Consider the following 5,905-nt stretch of genomic DNA (forward strand, 5'->3'; position numbering starts at 1 on the left):
GCATATCATTGTTGCAATGGGTCATCCTGTGTTGAACCTAAATTTTCTATTTCTCTAATTCTAATTCTAATTCTGTCTGGGATCCTAACCCTAACCATAATAATAGTGATAACTCAAGTCAGAAGTTAACAAAAAATATTGAAGTTTTTATTCATCCTATTAATCCACTGTAGATCTTGAATTAAGTTGCAGTTTAGCTTAAATATTCCAAATTAGTTTATATGCACGTATATGAAGATGTAATTTTATGTGAAAAGCAGAAGATCTTTGGAGAAAGGAGCAATGAAAAGGAAATAGAAGGAGTATAATCAAATGCTTTAAATATATTATAGAATTGCCACTTCTGACAATTAATAACTATTAAGAAAATAACTAAAAATTAATAAAGAGCACACTGCTTTCTCGTGTTCCTTAAGAGAGCCATGATATGTCTTGTGAAAGAAATATTTGTATTAGATAAACTTTGTTCATGCATAATTTATATTGTTATTGGCCAATTATTTAACTTAATGAATAAAAATATATCAAATAATATCCCATGACAAAAAATATAAAACAATTACTTAGCAATTGTTTGAGAAAAAGTTATAGTCATGAGTTTTAGGAAATTGAATTTCTATTTCCCAGAAAGTAATGAATTAGGTTTACTAATCTAGTATTTATAGTAAATTTAGAGAACATAATTGGCGTGAAAAACAACTAACTGTACATCTTCTTTCTTGAATGAGTGATATTTTAAACATTGTCTTTTATTCAAATGAATACTTAGGTTTACATTTCAAAATAAATGCAATTTTATCTCCTTTCAGAACAAGTACTTACCCTGCAATTAAATGTGCTAGCATATTCAAGTATTTAAAAGCTAAATATTCTATGTTTGATATGTAACTCTACATATTCAGAACTATATGACTTTTTATTCATAAATGGCTAAACTCAGATTTTTGCTTCATTAATATAAATTGTTTCATGAGGTTGTAGTGAAGGCTCCAGTAACCAGAGTGGTCAAAACCATTTCCTGAATTCTAAATTTTAAATCTAATCATTTTAAGCCTTTGATTATATCATTTATTGTCTCTTCAGAGCAATTAAGCTAAAATAAATACTACTTTTTAAACATTTCACTCACATTGTAAATAATATTAACATAGGTAAAAAATACACTAATTATTTCAGACTCATCATATTTGGTGATCTTAGTGTGAAAAATGAAGAGAGTAGAAGGACTTTATACTCAATAAATATTTTTGGTTAAATTAAATCATATATCTGGATTTCTAATTTGAAGGTTAAACACATGGAAACAGGAAAACAGTAAAAAAATAATTACTTTGGGATCATTTTTCTTCTTAAAATTATGAAGCAAAAATATCTCTAAGAAATATATTTTTCAATAAAATGTTTCAACCCTTAGTAAAGTGCATTATACTTTCATATGAAGTTTTTCTCAAAATAGAAATTTTGCACTAATCTAATGTATGTATTTATGCACAAAATGCTGTGACTTCTAGTCTTGTTATGTGATTTTATGTATATTTTTAGTTGTGACATGATTCCTACTTACATTTATTACAAACATCTGTAATTATACAAATCATGCCTATACACACTATTTTACATAAGATAATATTCAAACAAAATTATCTTTTTGCTTGTTTCCAACAGGGAATGATGATGTGCTGAAGTATATTAAATGAAAGCACTCTAATGAAGAGTGTTTATGGAACGGAAATTTGCAACATGAGAATGGAATCATGAGCATTTTCTACTTGGCTGAAAAGGAATTCTTGCTTCTACTTTCTTACCTTTTAATCACACAAAGAAAGCCACAAAATTTGAAGTTCATATGAAGGAATTGCATTCCTAAATGATGTGGCAACCCTGCTCAAAAGTTTGATCTTTTCACTAGTTCTTTGTGCTTGCTGGCTGATCTATTTCTGTATCATATCTTTCATATTATTAAGCATATTAGTAATTCAGCTGTGAGTACATTGAAAGAGAGTCCTGAAAATCACAACTATTGCTCTGTAATAATCAGAAGAGAGGAAAAAGATTATAATAATCTCCAATACCTCCCTTTGGCCTTCAATATACCAATTAATTACCAAAACAATCCTGTAAGATGTTAGTTTATTTTTTTCTTTTTAATTAGAGATTAAGCAAGTGCTTTTAGCAGTTAAAAGTGATGACAGTGGTATCAGAGCCTGATATGAGCACCTTCTCCATAGCAAGTAATGCTCTATGGACTGTAAATATGGAAGATACACTAAAATTCTCTCTCTACACACACACACACACACACACACACACACACAAACACACACACACACAGAGCTGCCACCAGACACATCAGAGATCAGTTCCATTCATTTGTAATAATAGTTGATTGATGTTTGCTCCATTGCTTTATCTTGGCTTCAAAATCTTGCCTGGACCTTTATCTTTCTCTGAGATCAAGTACCTAGATCTTAGTATACTCTGTCTGTATATTCATAATATGTTCCTGGCTGCTTCAGGCCAATTCACAATACCCTGAATACAGGATCCTCAAACTTGACATCAAAGCAAACTCCATGAATTTATACTACTAATCCAAAATACTAAAATTTATTGGATCTAGAAATGAAAAAAAGACATAACTTGTTACTTTAGTAGCAATTGACATCATGCAAGTAGAAGAATATTGATCAGGACCTGAGGTAAGAGAAATTGGACTATGTCTAAAATGTAGAATACAGGATCTGTATTACAGATACAAAATCTTGTTCAATAGGCTCATGAATTGAAAACTTGTAATCTTATATTGGAAGCAAAATTTACATATACAATTTTCCAGTTATTTTGCTTACATATCACTTCTGATCACATATCCTCTTATGACTGTTTATCATATCTTTGAATAAATCACACGATTTGCGTGTACTTATCATCTTAAGGAAAGACAGTCTGATTTTATATCTTTCCTTATTTTTTGCTTCCCTGTTTGCTGAAAAAGATGTATCCCTGGAAACAGGATACTGACAGCAAATCTGGGTGTAATTTTCATTTTTTAAATTTCAAATATAATATAAACTTTGTTATGACTAGCCATTTTCTAACAATGAGTGATATTCATGAGCACTAATATTTTGGTGCCTTTAAATACATTGAGACGATGTTCTGGTACCTCTTGGTTCTAATTGACTTAATCATTGGATCATTCATGTACAAACATTTGCATTGTACTTTTTAATTTTTATATATAAAATAGTCCCCAAAGTTTTACTTTAAAGTGATAATGGGAGGGTGTCTTCATGTTCAAAACTTTATATTTATTTCAATTAAAGTACTGAAAACACATGATGTTCACTGGAGCAATATGATGAGAAACATGAGAAAGATGAGAGACATATTTCTAGAAAAATATGAGAACATATTTCTAAAGAGAAGGGATATATTGATTAAAACATAGAAAAGAGTAAAATATGTTTCATGCTTGAGACTGCGTAAATTACATATGAATGTAGCTCAAGATGTGATGGAGAGATGAATTCATATTTATATTACTTAGATATACATCACAATATAAGAAATATATGTATTTTAAGGAATTGGTCATTCAAAGCCCTAGATACCTAATGGATTAAGAATGGAATTGAAAATTGCAGATGAAAACAAACCAATATGCAGGTATTATGATTTTATAATACTAATATGAAATAACTGAAGCTTTTGTCTTCTGAAAAAGAATGGTTAGCCTATAATTTCAATGTAAGGAATCAGTTGTAATGAGTCTAAAATCTTTTCCTCCAAGATATCCAAGAGTACTATACTCATCCTCTAAAGAGTAAATAAGTAATTATTTTCCTTAGTTTTGCTTAATATTAATTTACTTGTAGCAAAAGGTTAAAATGTCTGCTCTCTTTCTTTCAATGTAATAACATACATTTCATATTATTACTGTCTCTTCATAGACACCTGAAATCACTATTTCAAAGTAACACAAACAGAAACACAAAAATAACCGGATACAACCATCACAAATCCTAAATTATGTGAAAAAAGCCACAATATCAAAAATAAACCTGAGGAAGTGGAAAAACAATGGCAGAATAACAACAGAAAATTACCCTAGCTCTAGCTAATGAAACAGAGATTTAGAGTCCTAGCAGGTACTCCACTTCTAGCAGGTCAAACCAAGTCAGGTATAATTATATATAGATATATAATTCAAAAGAAGATTTTTATACTGTTTTCACAAGGAAACAGAAATCTATGATAACTTACCTAGCCAGGCAGGTGACTGCTGTGAAAAAAAAGCACAGCTGCACTGTGGAAATAAAAGGGCCACATGGGAAAAAAGCAGGAACAGCGACAGCCACATCCAAACACAGACACAATTCACCTTACCACTGGACAGTTCGAACTGTCTTTGGAACCACAAGTATTAACATGACAACATTTCACCACAAATGATCTCTAATCCTATACTTAACGGTCTAGACAAAAACCTAAGTCTAGAAAAACAAATCACAACAGAAGACCAAACCAACACCTGGCAAATCAACCAAGAACATAGAGAGTCACCTGTTAAGATCATAGATCCCCCAAATGAAAGCCAATAAATCCTCCAAATGGACAAAACAAATCAGAAAAATACAAGAAAACTGATGCCAAGGTAGTATACTTCACACAGGAAATGACCAGACATTAGAACAGACAGTTAAGGACCTAGAAGATAGTATTCAAAATACATTAAAAGTAATGCTGAAAAATGTGATTAACGAAAAGATACAAAACCTCCACACGGAAATTTGTGAACAAGATGAGACCAACCAAAGATTAGCAAAATAATTCATGTAGACTACAAACAGAAAGATAAATAAATTCTGAGAAGGCAAAGGAGTCCAAGGAAAAAAAATAGATACCTAGTTAAAAGGTATGAGAGAAGATACAGCTAAAAAACCAACCCCTCCAGTGCCCCTACCCAAAGAAAAGATGTAAACAAAGTCCACACAAGACCTAAAACAAAGCTTTAATAAAGATAGAAGCCCTAAAAATGACCAATTAGGAGACAGAGAAATCCAAAACAAAATAGAAAGTCTCTACAGCGAAAAGATGACATAGAAGATAATGTTGGGCGTCAAAGACAGACTAGGTCTAATAGAAAAGAGGAGATAATCATTTAGAACAAATCCAAGAAATAAGAAACGGTCTTGCTGGAAGTTCCAGATTCAGTTAGAAGATCAAACTTGGGGGAGATAGGTATCAAGAAGGAGAAGAGCAGGAAACAAAATGGATGGGAAACATATTACAGAATTCAAGCAGAGAACATGCCAAACATCCAAAGAGATAGGCTCATTCAGAGAAGAGAAGCCTTTAGAAAACCAGAGAATACCAGAACAGAACAACCCACCACCACATCATAATCCATTAGAGGATCATAAGAGATCAAGGAAAGGATTCTTAAAGCTGCCAGGAGAAAAGACTGATTATTTATAAAGGATATACATTCAGAATAAATAATGATTTCTTAGCCGATATGGTAAAAAGGAGAGCCTGGCATGATATATGGCAAACGTTAAAGGCAAACAACTACCAACCGTGAATATTGTCCCAAGCAAATCTCTCCTTTACATTTAAAGGATATATAAAAAATATTTCATGACAAAGAGAACTTGAAACAATTTATCTCCACCAAATCGGCAAGATTGAAATTAATCAAATATATCCTACATAGAGAAGGTCAAGAAGAACAGCAACTGGTTATATAAAATGCTCCCTACCAGAGAAAAAAGTAAATATAATAAGAATAGATGAGGCACAGCTCCTAACAGCAGGTGTATGAAATAGCAGGAATTATTATATATTTCCCAGCTTCAACTCTCAATATCAATGGACATAAATTTCCAATTAGAAAACACAG

This window comes from Dipodomys merriami, unplaced genomic scaffold (assembly GCF_024711535.1).
Source record: "Dipodomys merriami isolate MVZ:Mamm:240054 unplaced genomic scaffold, mDipMer1.0.p SCAF_166, whole genome shotgun sequence".
NCBI classification, from domain to species: domain Eukaryota; kingdom Metazoa; phylum Chordata; class Mammalia; order Rodentia; family Heteromyidae; genus Dipodomys; species Dipodomys merriami.